Raw genomic sequence first — 17,353 nt, forward strand, 5'->3', positions numbered from 1 at the left:
AGAAAAAATTAGTTAAGACTGCTATTCTGCGATGTGTATAGTATATTCTTGTTAATGCTTGTTAATCCTAATCCATTTACTCTTCCTCATAAGGTTATTGCATCTTCTTTCGTTTATTCCGTAGGTGAAATTCCCATTTCGGTTTAATGTATTTCCTTTACGCATCATTTCTCTCTGAAATTGATGAACAAAGATTAATGTCTTGCATTTAAATCATATACCCATTAAATAATGACTGGTTAATGGTGACACAATTAAGCATACAGCATAACATGACAGAAAAACGTAATATGTCAAAAGCATAGACAGTGTTCAAAGGCAAAAAATGTACGGAGAATATCACAATGCAGCAGCAAAAAAAAAAAAGAAAAATGTAAAACAGTCACGATGTTGAGATATCATAGGACAAAATGTCAAAGTCAACTGGTGTGTTATACTTTAACTAGTTCACAGTGCATACAAATAGAACAGAAAAACAGTCATACACAAAAAAATGAAAAATGTGCACAGTCTGATGTGTAACGACAAGAAAAGCGACCTGTTAACCGTACCTTGCCGGGCACTTGCCAAAAAAAAATACGATAATCATCAATAGGTAGTCACATAAATATAATTGCATAAGTGGTCATAAAATGTGTAAGTTCATCTGAAAAATATGCACGGTCTGATGTGTAACGACAAGAAGAGCGACCTGCTAACCTTACCTTGCCAGGCACTTGCCAAGAAAATATACGATAATCATCAATAATTAGTCTTGTGAATATAATTGCTGAAATGATCATAAAAATTAGTAAACAGCATTACAGTGTGATAAATCGTAAAGTATGTTCACTCAATAAAGGGTTTTATGTTGGATAAGTGGTGGTTTCCTTTCGATTTTCTGGTTCTCAGTGTTTCGACGTGTACAACATTGGGGTGAGGAATACTGCGAATCCGATATGGACCTGCGTATAGAAGTTCAAATTTACTGCACTTACCTTTTAATTTGCTGGATAAATAGTGTGTACGTACTAATATCTTCTGTCCAACGTGAAAGTCTCGGCGTCTACAAACCTGTTTTTGCTGTCTTCTCCGGCGCTCTGCGGCACGTTTGATGTTGTTCAGCGCAATGTCAATTATTTCGTGGTGTCGTAATCGACGAGATGTAGGAAATGTTACTAATTCTTTAATTTTGTTTGGTGGTTCAACGTTTTTCAGTATTACAGACGGAGATAGCATAGTGGATTCATTTGGAATGGAATTAATTACATCTTGGAATGAGTGTATGTGTGTGTCCCAATTAACATGTCTTTTGTGGCAGTATATTCTACACAGTTTACCAATTTCTTTCATTAATCGTTCACAAGGGTTCGAAGAAGCGTGGTACTTGGATATATAAATCGGAGAAATGTTTCTAGCTCGTAACATGCGTGTCCATATAGCAGAACGAAATTGTGATCCATTGTCAGAAATTACTTTCTTCACATGCCCTACATGAAATAGAAAATGCTTTACAAATGCTTTCGAAACAGTTTTGGCAGTAGCTTTACGTAACGGAGTGAAAGTAACAAATTTTGAGGTGAGTTCAACAGCGACAAAGATGTAGCAAAATCCTCTGTTAGTTCTCGGAATTGGACCAAAAATGTCTACTGCGGCCATATGTCTTAATTTAACTGGTATAATGGGATATAATGGAGGAATGTGTGAAGTTGTGTCAGACTTAGCTTTCTGGCAAATTTTGCATGACGCTAAAACTCGTCGTATACGTTTTTCCATGTTTGAAAAATAACAGTTCTGTCTCAGTATAAGAAAACATTTTCTGGCTCCGTAATGTGCGTAACTTAAATGCGTGTACCATATTAATTTGTTAATCAGTTCGTCAGGAATGCATAATAACCAATTGTTACTGTCTGGATGAGAGCGGCGAAACAGAATGTCATTGCGTACAGTGTAGTGGTTTCTAATCGTAACATTATTCTTATCTTGCCAAAGGTGTTTAATTTCTTTCCACACATTGTCTTTGCTTTGCTCTCGTGCTATGTCCTGTAATGACGATGAAATAAAATTTTCAAATGCAACTTGTTGAATGTACATGACACTGAAATTTGCTTTGCAGAAGTTGGCTGCTACGTCTTGCTGATTGTTGCTGAGAGAACGAGAAAGTGCGTCTGCTATAACATTTTGTGTGCCGGGAATGTGAACAATCGTAAAATCAAATTCCTGCAAATAAAGTTTCCATCTACTTAGTCTGTCGTGAGTAAATTTAGCTGAAAGTAAAAATTGTATAGCTCTGTGATCTGTGTAAACGGTCGTGTGTCTTCCATAAAGAAAGTGCCGAAATCTCGTAAAAGCCCATACAACACATAATGTTTCCAATTCTGTGACGGAATAATTTCGCTCAGCAGGTGACAGAATGCGGCTTGCAAATGCGATGTTCTTAATTACTTTAGAACCATCTTCTTCAATTTCCTGAAAAATGTGTACGCCTAAAGCGGTGTTGGAACTGTCGGTGGCAATGGAAAAATTTCGAGTAAGATCTGGGTGCGATAAAAGTGGAGCATTCAACAAAGCATATTTCAAATAACATTCTCATGAACAAAATTCTGCGTGTCAATAAGTATTGCTTACGTTACTGGAATAGGCTACCTGTACTGTGTCTGGTCAAATTCTGTCGTACGTGCTGTTATTTACGGGACGATGCTGTGGTATTTTGACTATTTAAACTGCTCTGTTATTTCTTACTGACATGTTACGCTATAGATGACACCTATTGTCTGTTTCATTCATGATTATATGTTGTTGCTGACATTCTTGCTGCTGAAAAGATCGACTGTAATGAAATGTACGCTGAAAATTGTGCTCGTTAATTTTACGTCTGTCATAATAGTCACTTCTACACGGCGCATTACGATACGAGTCGAAATAGTGTGTTTCTATACGTAGTTATTTCTTTGCTGCCGTGCGTTACTATTTGTTGGATCTGGGACTATACGTTCACGCGGCGAAACATTAAAGTTGGGTTGACCTTGTGCATTCCATTGTTGGTTAGGTATGTTAACCGGTTGACTTTCACGCCGTTGTGGTGGAAAACGTTTATTGTTACTAAAAGGTGGTTCCTGTTGCTGAAAATTTTGATTATGTTGATAATGAGAATTTTGCCTGTTATTAAAGTTCGGTCGGTTGTCATTCCTAAAACGTCTATTACTTCTACTATTGAAATTACGTGACTGACCGTAATTGCTGTACGTTTGTTGGCCTTGGTTGTTATATGAAAAATTTTTGTTTACAAAAGAATAATCAGATTGCTGCACTTCTAAAAGCTGCAGCAGATCTCTGAATGCCGAAATGTTTTCTTTTTGCTGACCCGTTAGGAGTGACACTCTTAATGACCTTGGTAGTTTAGAAATGCATAATTGTATCAGTGCAGATTCACTGTATGGTTCACTTAGGTACTGATTTTGTTGCACCATGTGCTCAAAAAATTGCGTCACACTGGGAAAATTGGAGTTTTCATAATTTGGTAAACTAATTAACTGATCTTTAATTCCGCGCTGTGTCGTCTTCGACCAGTACGCTGACAGAAAAGCATTCTGAAATTCCTCTACTGAATAACATTGTCTCGCGATCGGCCTCATACGAGTTGCCGGTTCGCCTTCCAGGAAGCTGCAAATAAATTCCAGTTTGTGCGTTACAGGCCAAGTCGGTGGAAAAGCAAAGCTAAATTGTTGGATCCAATCTAGCGGGTGAATCTGTGTTCTGTCGTTTTTAAATATTTTAAACTTTCTCACTGACAGAAAATGTTTGTAATCGAAATTATCGTCTCTGTGTGATGGAACAGGTTCATGGTTGTAAGAGAATCTGTTGAACTGTGATTGTTCGGAATCAAAGTCGGGTGCTCTTTGTAGATTACCCAAATTACATGCGTTGCGCGAATCTGATAAATGTTCGCAAAGTGGCGTCTGCTGTGATGCGTTATTAACCGAAATATTTTTCATCTCTGTTACTTCCTGTTGTAAACTAGACAATTTTCTACGTAAAGTGTTGTTAGATGAATCGATCTCATTAATCGTCTGCTGTAAATTTTGAAATTCCGGTGTTTGATTAAATGAAACCGGTGTAGTATCGTCTGATTTACTGTCATTAGTACTTTCGATGACGTCAATACGACTGGCCAATTCTTCACATTTTTCAGTCAGTATTTTAACCTGATCATCGGTTTTAGTGTCAGTGGCCTTAATCTGTTTTTGCAATTTGCTTGTAGTTTCGTTCAGTTTTGTAACATCGGAATCCTGTGTTAATTCTAATTGTTCGAGTCTGTCGGTCACTGTTTGAAAGTCGGTTGTGTATGTGTCTGTTTTCAATTTCAGATCAGAAATTTCGTCACGTAATTCTGTGTTTGACTGTTCGATGGTATTAATTTTGTCCGAAACTGTGGCAATATTATTGTCTACATACGTTTTTGCCTTCGCAAACATTTTACGTTTGTCTTCTTGTCTCTGTGCGGTGATTGTTTCCATTACTTGGCGTTTTACTTTATTTTGATCATCAATAAATTTACGAAAACGCGTATTACTGTTTTCTATGTGAAGACTAAGACGTTCGTTAATTTGTGTGTTCTGTTGTTCGAATTTTGCGTCAATCTTTTCATCCATTGTGCGCGAAAGTTCTACCGTCATTGCTTTAAACTCGTCGCGTAATTGTGTAGCTTTTTCAGAGCATTGTTTAGCGACTCCGCTAATTTCGTCTCTGAGTGTTTCTGTTGTGGCTGTTTGCATTTCCCTTAATTCTTGAGCAACAGACCTAATTTCTTCGCTACTTTTTCGTGAACAAGCCTCAATTTCTTCGCGTAACTGTTCCTTAGTGTCATGGCACTGCGCGGCAACGGCTCTAATTTGTTCACTTAACTGTCTGGAATTGTTGTCTAATTTTTCATTTAAGTGTTGTTTGAGATTTTCGTTATCTCGTTTGTTCTGTTCTCTAAGTTGTCTGAAATCTTCGCTCTGTTGTCTGAAACTGTCTTTAAATTGTTTGTTATCTTCACTCTGTTGTTTGTTCTCTTCAAGAATTTGCAACAATAATGCCCTAATTGGATCCGACACAAAATTAGCATTTCTATTCTCTGTGCTGTTTAATGGTGGATCTGGAATTGTCCCGCTTTCTGTAACCATTTGGTTATTCTGAGATGTACAAAAAGGTTTGTCAGTCGGATGTACACTGTCAGACATTATTTCGGAATTAAATAAATCCGGCGTACTTTGTGTATCCTGTTCTTTTTCATTTGAGAAATTTGTCTGTACGTTATTTGAATTTTCCAAACTGGGTGTGTTAAGTTGGGCAGCGCTCATTACAATAGAGCTCCCCGCGTCATCAATTGTCGTCAAATTAATAGAGGAGACAATTGAGTTCGTTTGTTCATCATTAAGGTAAAAGTCGTCATTAGCGGTTGGAATGCACTGACTGTTAGTGAACGCAGCATTGTCATCACTACTCTGCGCGTCACAATTACTATCGGTCATGTTTAAGTTGGAAATTTCATTCAAAATACCTCGCGATACACTATTCACAGTCTTTCGCGGCATTTTTACAATAGTCACAATAAATCACAAAGCAAATAAACACAATGCAAAAATCAACACTCAAATACAACAGAGCAACGAATTGCCGATGATCTGAGGAAAGAAAGTCACAAATTAGTAAAAGCGTTACGCCAAATTAAAATTATATTTAAGCAAATAAGAGCAGATATCTGACTGTTTTCAAAAGATTCTCACGAAATACGATCCTGAACCGGGTGTCGCCAAGTGTAACCTCCCCACAACAAATTCTAACGACAATACTTATTAGAAATGGTGCCACAGCTAAGTGTAAGCTTCCCACAAAAATATTAATGGCAAAGACAATTAAATGAAAGCTCGCTATCTGACTCAAGTACAAGTTCGCATTAAATAATGAACGCTAATCCCATGATAATGAAACTGTAATGATAACCTAAACTCAATTCAACCGAAAAGTCGGTGTTTGCCCTGTGCGAAACGAGAATAAATTTCTTACCTTAGTGAAACTGCATGTCAAAAATTCTGCTCTTATTGTTCTCTGGCGCTTGCATGAAAAGCATTGGAAGTACCTTTTTAAAAATCTTTGTTAAAAGGAAATGGAAGGAAATTTGAATGATTGTCTCTAAAATTGCTTTTAAATCAAAATTATTATTGGGGGCGATTTTTGAAAGTTAAATTACAATGAGTGTTCGTTACATTATCTGATGAGCGCAAAGCTGCATGATTATTTATTTAAATAAATTATACCTCGTCCTGAATCTCGACCATTGCGATGCCGACGCCCGCCGACTGCTCTCCGCTACTGCTAGCAACCGACTCCAAGCACTACTGAGGACTGACTACTGCAGACTGGCTGACTGCTCGCTACTGCGAGTCGAGCGCAACTGCTCTGGTCAGAGATTCTACAATGTCTCAGCATCGCTGCCGCACAACATACGTGTTTCAAGCTTATAGCGGCACGTGAAAATACGACATATGAAAACTGAAAATAGATCTTTAAAGTCATCCCAGAATTCACACTTCACTCGAAAACGATTTCATGGTTACGCGTGTACCGAGTAACTTATTACGGAATCCGAGGCTGTTTGTAGCAATGATACCGACGCGACGCGACTCCCGGCGCAGATGGTGTGCTATTCAGTGTCTGGAGAGAACTGGGGCCTTCTTCTCTCGCGCAGCGTTCTTGTATATAAAACCGTGGTGCGGACGGCTAAGGGAACGCCTGATCAATTCCGCTCTCCCGACTAGCCGCTGGCTAGTAATGCACCACTTTAAGTTATTGAATAAATCATCGCTTCCTTTGCTGATGGCCGATGAAGCGCTCAATTTAAATGTGCAATCAGCACACAGGTAAGTAATCATAATAAAAGTCTGACGTAGCTAAGTCAAATATTTTGGGCGAGAGAATTAATTTAATTACACTACACGCAGTAGACGAGCTCTGAACTTGCCCTTTGGAGATATGCTATCGCTATAGTTTTATAGTTATTCAATTGAAACTTCTCACATCTTTATGATTATAGCGGATCTCGCTTCTACTTAAATTTAAACATCCTGGCCTTATTTATGCGCCTACTTAATCTATCTTGCTTCTTAATTTTTAAGACAAAAACCAGAAAATCATGAATTTCAACTAAAATTTTAATTTGTGAGATCCAGAATACTGTCTCTACTAAATTATTATGCAAAAGGAATCTAAATACAAATTTTTAAGTTTCTAGCTCTTTTCTGTTGCGCCAATGATTTTTACAGAAAAATATCCAAATTTCGAAAATGGTTAAAGTTATTGAACTGATATTCAACACGTATTGATTTAGTATTACTCCTGACATGCTAGAAACGTTTCAGGTTATTTACTTGATTTTTAAAGTATTGCGCAACATTTATGTCCGTCAGAGCTAATTACAGCGGACTGGCTGGCACACAATGGAAAGACTGATGTGAATTTTATATGGTGTGAGTAGGCTGCTTCCCTACACAACTTTTGTAATGCGAGTCGTCAGTTTTCGTCTTGCTCATTATAGGAATGATAGGTGCAATTCATAAGTCCCTGCACATCTACTTTCGAACACACAACGAATGGCAAATTATTCTCTTGAAAGCAAAGTCTCGAAGTTTTCATCGATGCAGCACGAGCCTCGAAGATCCACTATGAGCCACACTTACCTTATTTAGCTGAAAATTGCATATAAGGCCAATAATCGTTATTTTTTAGGGAAGAGTTTCAATATATATTGCTGCATCTGTAGGTAGTTCAAGAAATATTTTTTAAAGATTGCACGTGAACGTGGTGCTTTCATGTACCAACTGAGCTACCCAAGCACGACTCACCCCTCATCTTGACAGCTTGAATTCCGCGACCTTCACCGCCTACCCTGCCAACTTCACAGAAGCTCTCCTGCGAATCTCGCAAGACTAGTACACTTGGAAGAAAGGATACTTCGGAGACATGGCTTAGCCACAGGCTGGTGGTTGTTCTGACAGTGAAATTTTCACACTGCAGTGGAGTGTGCTCTTATTTGAGACTTTCTATGTGCCTGATAGAGGCTCGAATTCGGGTCCTTTGCCTTTCGCGGGAAAGTGCTCCACCGAGCTAGAGTCTCAGTCCAGCATACAGTTTTAATCTGACAGTAAATCTTCTATTAGCGTGCCCTCCGCTGCACAGTGAAAATTTCATTGTGGAAGCATCCTCTAGTCTAAGTCATGTCTCCGCAATATTCTTTCTTCCAAGAATGCTAAACTTGCAAGTTTCGCAGGAGAGCTTCTGTAAAGTTTTGAAGACAGGAGATGAGTTACGGCCGGAACTAAAGCTGTGACGACGGATCGTGAATCGTGCTTGGGTAGCTCAGTCGGTCAGTCTGCCTTTGGCAGCGCAGCAGTGTTTGTTTACTTGCATGTCACCGCGCTTCTTAGTTGAACAAGCTACAATGGCCACCTCATACCGGAAGAACACTCTTAAGTTTACCTTTTCAACTGAATATGCACGACCCAAAGCACCCGCCAGGTTAGCCGAGTACGCTAACGCGCTGCTTCCTGGACATGGGTAGGCTCGCAGGCCCCGGATCCAATCCGCCCGGTGGATTAACGACGAGGGCCGGTGTGCCAGCCAGCCTGGATGTGGATTTTAGGCGGTTTTCCATATCCCCCTAGGTGAATACCGGGCTGGTCCCCACGTCCCGTCTCAGTTACTCGGCTCGCAGACATCTGAACACTTTCGCACTATTCCATGGATTACTCTTGTCGCAGACAGTTGGGGTACACTAATTCCTTCCCAGGGGGTACGGGGTGGCAGCAGGAAGGGCATCCGGCCACCCCTTCAACAAACATTGCCACATCCGATTAACCATGCCGCCCCTGTGTATCCGCGGGAAAAACGGCACAAGCAAAAGAAAGAAAAGAAAGATGCACGACCCAAAGCACTGGCCGTGAGGATGTGAAGATCCTGCATGACGATCTCATCGGCATACACCGGTCGATCATTAACAGCGACGTTTATGTTCCGACGTCGCCTGCAACGAGGTTGTTGAAGGGACACGACATGGACTAAAATCTCGACTCTCCGACGACAACGTCGTGCCTGTGGATGTGGACCACACAGGGCTTGGCCTTCGAGCGATCTGTGTATTCGAACTGCCCTACGAGGCGAACGAAGATTAAGTCATCACGGCACTAAACCCACATGCAAAAGTCCACAGTCACGTTGAAACGTCCCCTTTCAACAATTTTACACGACTGTGCTTAACCTGACACACAATATTTTTAGCGCAACGCAATCTGACTTTCAATAATCTCTACAAGAGAATGGCCCTGACTAACATTAACCTGTACTTTTCACGAATCACTTACCTCACAAAAATCTTGGTTACTCCCACTACTGCAACACCGAGCTCGGGCCTTTTTCGAGACCCCCACCGACGTCTTTGGCACACATCCCACCTCCGATGTCGCACATCGGCCGTTTCTTTTTTGAATACAGCTACATATGCACCGAGCTCCCCAGGACCAGGAAGACGACCACGCCTATCTACCGCCTTTTCCAAACTTACCCACCGCGAAACCCCGTCGAAGCACGTTACCCCCGGGTTTCATGGCTTGCAGTTTGGAAAACGATCCATCCATGACATGGTACCCTCTCGTCAACGACAAATATACCCAAGACAGAGACTACATGGCATCGCACTCATGAACTCACTCCTGCACCTCAAGTGCAGTGTCGAAGATACAAATTTACACCGTTTAATGTGTGGGGCAGCAGCAGGTGTCCGGACCCTCGTACAGAAGATTGTGGCTTTTGGCTTTCTACCGCAGGGCACCTCCACATCGGGTCTCTCCTACCATGCCGATAAACCCTGTCACGACCTCCTTTTCATCGAATAAGTGACACGTCATCACTTGGATCACTGGCGTGGCTAACAACTGCCTCTTCTGGGATCACGTCGTCGATCCAGCAGACATCTGAAACGTCTCCAAGTACACCAACACACCCTTCTTCGACATAGACACGATCGTGCCACTATCGCGAACTATTTACAGAGCATTGGCGCCAACCGATGGAATCTCGACATAAAGTGCCAGCCAAGACTGGACGATCCCACAGTCCTCCTCCAGTGATCAATGATAGAATGGACGCTGTTCTCACGACGCGACAATGAGGAGCATGGCGAAGTAAGTCTTCCTGACTTCTTTTCTTTTCTCTTCGTCTTCTAATTTTTTCCTTACACATGTTTATTCATATGTTTTGCTCCTCATACACTCTCGTAATTAAAAACAAGGAAAATGTATGGATGGTAATGATGTTCAGAAAGAATACTTATTTACGTGTACAAAATAGAAGGACATTGAGAAAGTATACTTACCTATTACGTTTTTAGTTTTCAAGAAATATTGTTTTAATTTATACAGAACGTCGTTTTTATCTTCAAACAACAGAGATTTTTATTTGTTTCCTCGTTACCTGCAACATTTTGCTCATGTAGTACGTGTTTATTTTTTCTTTCTTTTTTTGTTCTCTACGAGGAAGATATTATTCTTTGTCTCAAGAAGAGATAAAATTAATATAAAAAAGAAAAAGTCGGTAGAGCAGGTACCCAAAAAAAAGTCTGTAAAAAAATAATAAGGCGGTAGAGGACTTGCCTGGGAAAGATAAAGTTCCTCAGTTTCAGCCTCTGTTCGGTACAGAGCTTTAATCGGCTAGGAAGTTTCATATCAGCACAAACTTTACTGCAGGGTGAAAATTTTATTTTGGAAAAGTTGATATTGAGTCCTATGTATTCTACCAAAGACTCGAATGGAACAGTGAACTAGTATTATTCTTACAGACAATAGGAAGGAGTTTTGAGAAGAGCATAAAGAAATGGAGATTTATTCTTTGGAAGAGCAGGCTGACAATGAAGTTCATCAGGCCCTTCAAAAATCAAAAACTGGAAAGGCGGCAGGTGCTGAAGGTATAGTAACTGTGTTACGGAAGTATGGAGGACCTACAGTAGTAACAACACTAGCAACTATTTTAATAAAGTGGTTGAAAGGGATGAAGTACCTCAAAAATGGAAGATATATATATATATATAAGAAAGGGAGCAGGAGATACCCGATTAACTAAGAGGAGTAAGTGTAATGGCTTTGGTAAGAAGTCTGTTCAATTGTATGGTAAACAGAAGATTGGAAAAGACTGCGTGTGTTGTTGTATCGCAAGAACAGTCAGGTGCCACTCCTGGGAAAAGCTGTGTTGAAAACATTGTTTGTGTACCCTAGATGTGTCATAACATGATGGCAAAAATCAATATCTTCATTTGGTGTTTGTTGATTCAGAAGCGGCCTACGCCTGTATGCCACCAAAGTTACTGTGGACAGCACTGGACAAGGTGGGAGTGTGTGGCACACTAGATTAAAAGGATGCACCACCAGTGCGAGGCAGCTGTGAAGTTTTGTTGTAAGATATCGAAAAATTTTAAAAGAAGTAAACGACATTTTATGTTATCAAGTTTATTTTAATATTGCTAAGCAGTACTGCTTGGTTAATAGGAATAGACAGTGCAGAAATTGGTATGTGACAGTATAGTATCAACGTTTACATTCATTAATGCATAGCGACTCTAAAGTACTTATGGATTTGAATAAGGATGATGCCACAATCAGATATGGATACTTACGAACAATGGGGACTAACTATCAATATTGATAAAACAGAAGTGGGCAGGATATGGATTTAGATTTTTAATTTGGAAGTGTTCGAGTTTCTGGGTTCATTAATCGATAAGACTGGACAGTGTGACCTGCTCATATCCCACAGGATAAGTCAAGCGATGGTCGCTGTTGGATCATTGAACAGTATCTTTTGGGGTCGGCGTGTATACAGACAAACAAAGTAAATAGTTCAGACAGAAACGAGTTACATATATTGGCTGCGATCGGGCACTGATTTAAGTCAATGCCCGCTCGTAGCCTAGGTCTGTAATTCCTTTGTGTCTCCATTCGGAATGGCTGCTGCATCAAAATAGCGTCTGTTCTTTCGGACATTAGGAAAAATGAGACTGTCGAAATGGACAGGTTGTGGCGCAGTATGAGAGCGACCCACTTACATCGACTGAGGAATGAACATGTGAGAATGGGGATGGATGCAGTGGAACCAGTCACAGGTAAGACTGATTCTCGAGCACTGAGATGGTCGTCCGATGGAAGGAGGAATAACTACGGCGGCAGCGCTTCCTCAGCTAATCTCCACCAGAGAGAAAGAACAGAGAGAGCCCGAGGGGAACTATGGCCAGACCCATGGAAAGGAGAGGTATGTTGGAAGAAGACTAGAAGGATAGAAGTTTGTGGCTATTGGTAACAGGGGAACGCCTGCTAAAGTGAAGTAAATAGATATAATTTCTAATAACTGTGCATACTAATCATATCTTGACTTAATAAGTTTGTATGCACGGCCATCCTTCGCAGCAAGCAAAGAAATACCGCCTTTCCTTGCTGCAACTTAATTTATTTTTCCCAGACGCGTTTCGCCTTTTTCTTGCTCTAAGGCATCATTAATGGGACCTATAACGATATAGTTTGGTTATCTAAGGATTATCAAACCGGTCACGACGCGATTTTTTACGTAAATTATTACTTACGGTTTACTGTGATCTTGTGCTTATGTGTCGGAAATAAAGTGGTAGTGCGACCTCCAGACGAGGTAAGAGGAAACGCAGATCACATCAAACCGTAAGTAATTACTTATTTACATTAGAAATCGCGACGTGAACTGTTTGATAATCGAAAAATAACAAAACTATATCGTTGTAGATCCCACTAATGGTGCCTTAGAGCAAGAAAAAGGCGAAACACATGTGAGAAAAATAAATTAAGTTGCTCCAAGAAAAGGCGGTTTTATTTTCAAAACAAGTAGATCTCGACTTTTCCAGTAAGCCCGTACAAACATACAATAGTAGTTTATCAAAAGTTACAGTAGTGCTTCATGTGGCTAGAGCAGCTGGGCGATAGTAGAACAGCATGGCATTCTGTTGCAAGTAACTGTATCCTTTTAGTAACACACATAAACATTTGTAAAGTAATTTTCACAGCTCTGCAATATAATAATCGTAGTTATAATTTCTAATTAGTATCCTTTCCAACAGTGGGCTATTGTGGCTGCTCCTTCCTCTGCGCCATTCCACAGCCTTCAATGCTCTCCTTGATGGATTTACAAAGCGCAATGTGTGAATGAATAATGTGAGTCATTGCGGGGATAAAACGTGACAAATGAGCGTTTCAGTATCAGTGGAGCCTAAAGCCCTATACTTACACCGCGTTATTGTGAAACAAGTTTATTTGTCACACAAATTGACATTCTTCTGAAAGAAATGACTCTGTTCTACCAGTGAATCAGATTCTACGGACATTCAAGTATTTTGTCCTGGTGATTTCCTTCTGTCTTTTGGAGGCTTCATTGGTACGGACGAGGGGACAGCCAGCAGGATTATTAAATACCTTTCATACCTTCCCCCAGCGTATATTGAATTTACAAACCCGCAGGAGGAAATTGCTAGAGCGCAAGACTGTTTTATTTTTTCAACAGCGTCAGTCTCACAACTTTGTGCTACCATACATGGCACATATACAGGAATTAAAATGAGCATTATGTCCCCAAGTGGCGAAAATGCAGAAGAGACAGAGGAAACAAAGGCTATTTTTCTTTTAATGTGTAAACAGTGGTCAACCCTGATTTGATAATTCTGAACAAAGTTTATTGTGCCAGACATTGTTAAGCTTGTGATTAAGAACCGCGAAAACTTGTGAAAAATACACGTCAAGAGTATTACCGTGGCTTACCTGTTACTGATGAAAGTAATATGCCTTCTATGGGAGTAACTTCTGCATCCGTCTCCACGTATTGAAGAAATGGCATTAAAATATTTAGTATATTATAGTTAGTACCTTTTCAATACTGGGAGTTTTTGACGACATTATTATATTAATTTGCTCACTATTTGTTTCGTTTGGCTCTAGCTTCAAATTTCTGCCACAACTGTTACCAGTGTGGGTTACGTTTCAGGAGCTCTTATTTACAGCTGAAGCAGGGTGTACGAAACTCCTTAAAGTTTCTGTGACGAGTCTTATCTGTAGTCAAAACTCACTAATAAAATAACATCAAAAAGGCTTATACGATGATTAACACCTCTCTCTGTCCAAGCCAGAACAACTGAAGTTGTGGATTAATATGCAGTACACATACCTCTACTTTTTTTTTGTAGTTTACTACATTTACTCTGTGCTGCAGCTCAATGAGTTGCACACAACTTATGTTCGTGGAAGGAATTGCAAGAACATTTCATTTATAACTGTACTACATCGCTTGAAACTACCCTTTTTTTAAAAAGGAGCAGAAAGTGGGTGCTAGATTATTGCAATAGTTACGTTTGCGACTATTAACAGCACGAAGTGCTATAGTATAACAGATTCATGTTTATGGAGTTATTTTTATGACTTTTATATTCTGAATGTGTCTCCACACGCAATTAAACACGGTGAAACGTCCCCTTTTTACATTTATACACGACTGTGCTTAACCTGACACACAATATTTTTAGCGCAACGCAATCTGACTTTCAGAAATCCCTACAAAAGAATGGCCCTGACTAACATTAAACTATACCTTTCACAAATCACTTACCTCACAAAAATCTTCGCTACTCAAGCTACTGCAATACAGCGAGCGCCACTACTGCCAGCTAAATAAAAGATTCAAAGTACTGAAGGCACTAACTACTGATAGGGATAGTTAGCAAATGAAAGATATTAATAAAGAACAAACAATGTATTTACCTTAATAGTCATAATATATATAGCAGTTCATGACAAATCCAAAACTCCGCCATCTCTCTCTCCCCACATCCACCACTGCTGGCGGCTCACCTCCAACTGCGCAACGCTACGCGCTGTTCACAGCCAGCTGCCTAACACTAAAATGGCGAGTATTACAACAATGCAAAGCAGCCACAGACTGCACACAGCACAGCCAGTGATTTTCATACAGAGGTGGCGTTACCCATAAAAAACCTAAACAGCCTACTTACATAGCCCCCATGCTCCCCACAAAAAATTTCACAAATTGTTTTGGGCACTGGGCAATACATATCTGTTAAAATTTTTCATAATCGTAATTACAATAACAAAGAAATCAAATGCACACACTTATTGATACAATGTTGGTCAAAAGCTAAAATTTTCTCACAGTCCATAAAGATAGTCCTGATCATTCATCATAATAGTAATTACAGTTTTTTTCACAAAGTCTCATTAGTAAAAGAAATTGCATACAGAAGTAGTGGATTTCCATGCAGTCTTGAAGAAGTAGTGTTGTCCTTCCAACGGAAAGACAGTGCTGACTCTTGACATGGTGACAGGTAATGGGCCACAACAGAGCAAACCCACAGCGGAGTCAATCGAAGTTTTGAAGAATATCGTTTGGTAGGTCATCACAGAGCAGACCCACTGCAGTCCTGGTAGAGATTACGGTATTGGTGGGCCACCAGAGGCGCTGACCCACTGCAGTCCTTGCAGAAATAATGGTACTGGTGAGTCAGCAAAGACGCAGACCCACTGTAGTCCTTGTAGAGATAATGGTACTGGTGGGTCATCAAAGATGCAGACCCACTGTAGTCCTTGTAGAGACGGCATTGGTGGGCCGTATTGCAGTAGTTCGAGTAACCAAGATTTTTGTGAGGTAAGTGATTTGTGAAACGTATAGGTTAATGTTAGTCAGGGCCATTCTTTTGTAGGGATTTTTGAAAGTCAGATTGCGTTGCGCTAAAAATATTGTATGTCAGTTTAAGGACAGTCCTGTATAATTCTTCAAAGGGGACGTTTCAACGGGCTTCACACGCTTGAGAACTGATATTTTTATTCTGAAAACCAAATTTACTGTTTTAACTGAGGTAATTGTATAAAACTTAACAGGGAACTACAGTGCGAAGGCGGTACTTCTCCTGCTCATTCCCCCTTCCTTCTAGACTACATATAGCTGCTAGAAATGATTACACAAGAAAAAATTTATGTATGCAATAGTTATTGTTTCTCCAACACTTAGGTGCGATACAGCAACAACAGCCTCCAATTTGGATATGTGCCCAGGATGTAGTTGAACCTCAAAAATACAAAAAAGGAGTATAGTTGTTCGTTGCAAATGCTGGTAGCTTATCCTCCATACATGCCCCCAATATGATTGATAACAATCACCAGTACAACTTACATTGTTACAAAACACTACAATCAGTAATGAGTATTGGCAACGAAATGAAATATGACTGACGCGTTTAAACCTGCAGAAGACGTAAAACGTGAAATCAAAAAAACACCTTCAGCCGTCTCTTTTACTTATGCGATCAGTTTCGGCGTTTCGCTAGGCCATCTTCAGGCCCACTGACCGACGCTTGGGAGGAATCCAATATTATGTGCAACCGAAAAAGAGGTCAACATTCTGTAGATGGCATTGGTATACATTTTATTTTCTTTCATAATATTTTATTCAACTGCACATGACATTGGATTCTTCCTATACGTCGCTTAGGGGTGCCTAAAGATAGTATAGTGAAACGCCGAAACTTCTCGCGTAAGTGAAGTGAAATTTGAAATACAGACGTCTGAAGGTGATTTTGATTTGTATTTTTTTTTATACTGAACAACCGAGTCCTTTAACAATCCTGTACAGGCCGCGTGGGGTAGCCGTGCGGTCTGAGGTGCCTTGCCAAGGTTCACGCAGCTGCCCCCGTCGGAGTCTTCCCTCACGCATGGGTGTGTGTGTGTGTTGTCTTTAGCGTAAGTTAAAGTTAGATTTAGTAGTGTGTAAGCTTAGGGACCGGAGACCTCAGCAGTTTGGTCCCATAAGACCTTACCACAAATTTCCAAATTTCCATCCCGCACAAAGCTGGCATTAGAGGTACATGAGCAAATGATTTACACTAGCCGTCATTTAGCCTTATTTTCGCAGAGAAAAGAGCGAGATATTTTGCCGTCATGAATGGTTCACCACCTGTTCGGCGAGATAGGAAATTTAATGTACAATAAAATTAACTTTAAACAGAAACTGAATTCATTACTGTGAGAAAATTTCCACAATAATTTATAAGAGTGCAGTAGTGTGCGTGTGTATGTGTGTGTGTGTGTGTGTGTGTGTGAGTGTGTGTGGCTTTTATTTTTTCTTTTAAGAGAGGTGGCCAGAATTTGTGGCAGCACGTGCCGTATTTTTCACTGAGAAGAAGTCCTATAATCACAAAACTCATTCGCTCCGCATCGTAGCGATAGGTCGCAGTTGAGATGCACGAAACGAGCAAAGAAGACCCTAA

The sequence above is a fragment of the Schistocerca nitens genome, chromosome 1 (assembly GCF_023898315.1).
Source record: "Schistocerca nitens isolate TAMUIC-IGC-003100 chromosome 1, iqSchNite1.1, whole genome shotgun sequence".
In the NCBI taxonomy this organism is placed as follows: domain Eukaryota; kingdom Metazoa; phylum Arthropoda; class Insecta; order Orthoptera; family Acrididae; genus Schistocerca; species Schistocerca nitens.